Genomic DNA, 1,130 nt, shown 5'->3' with positions numbered 1-1,130 from the left:
CATTATAATTTTTTATCAATTAATTTAGTAAAACTTCATAATACTCCTTAAATCGAGGAATGACCAATATAAAATCGCTATTTTTTTTTTGAAAAACGGAGACAACAATGGCTGAAAACCTCTTTCAACATCATCATATGTTAGTGCAGGATGCAACTAAATATGCAATAAAATAATATTTTTATATTTTTTGAAATTTTCTCAAAATCCATGTGTTAACTCCTACAAAAGTATTGAATTTTGGTAAATTCTCTATATACTGAAGCCTAAGATTTTTAGTGTTGTTTTAAAATTTCTGACCACATTCTACGTTTGTATTAATGTATGCTAAAATCTCTTTCATGGTATATGGGAACCATTATAATTTTTTATCAATTAATTTAGTAAAACTTCATAATACTCCTTAAATCGAGGAATAACCACTATAAAATCGTTATTTTATTGAAAAACAGAGACAATAAAGGCTGACAACCTCTTTCAACATCATCATATGTTAGTGCAGGATGCAACTATGCATTAAAACAATATTGTCATATTTTTTGAAATTTTCTCAAAATCTATGTGTTAACCCCTTCAAAAATATTTAATTTTGGTAAATGGTTTATATATTGAAGCCTATTATCTTTAGTGTTGTTTTAAAATTTCTAACCATATTCTACGTTTGTATTAATATATGCTAAACTCTCTTTCATGGTATATAAGAATCATTATATATTTTTATCAATTAATTTAGTAAAACTTCATAATACTCCCTAAATCGGTGGAATAACTACTATTAAATCGCTATTTTCTTGAAACATGAAGGCAACAATGGCTCCAAACTCTTTCAACATCATCATATGTTAGTGCAGGATGCAAATATGCATTAAAACAATATTGTCATATTTTTTGAAATTTTCTCAAAATCTATGTGTTAACCCCTCCAAAAATATTTAATTTTGGTAAATGGTTTATATATTGAAGCCTATTATCTTTAGTGTTGTTTTAAAATTTCTGACCACATTCTACGTTTGTATTAATGTATGCTAAACTTTTTTTCATGGTATATGAGAACCATTATAATTTTTATCAATTAATTTAGTAAAACTTCATAATACTCCTTAAATCGAGGAATAACCACTATAAAATCG

This window comes from Brassica oleracea, chromosome C1 (genome assembly GCF_000695525.1).
Source record: "Brassica oleracea var. oleracea cultivar TO1000 chromosome C1, BOL, whole genome shotgun sequence".
In the NCBI taxonomy this organism is placed as follows: domain Eukaryota; kingdom Viridiplantae; phylum Streptophyta; class Magnoliopsida; order Brassicales; family Brassicaceae; genus Brassica; species Brassica oleracea.
The sequence above is the reverse complement of the archived record's forward strand: the minus strand, read 5'-3'. Positions refer to the sequence as shown.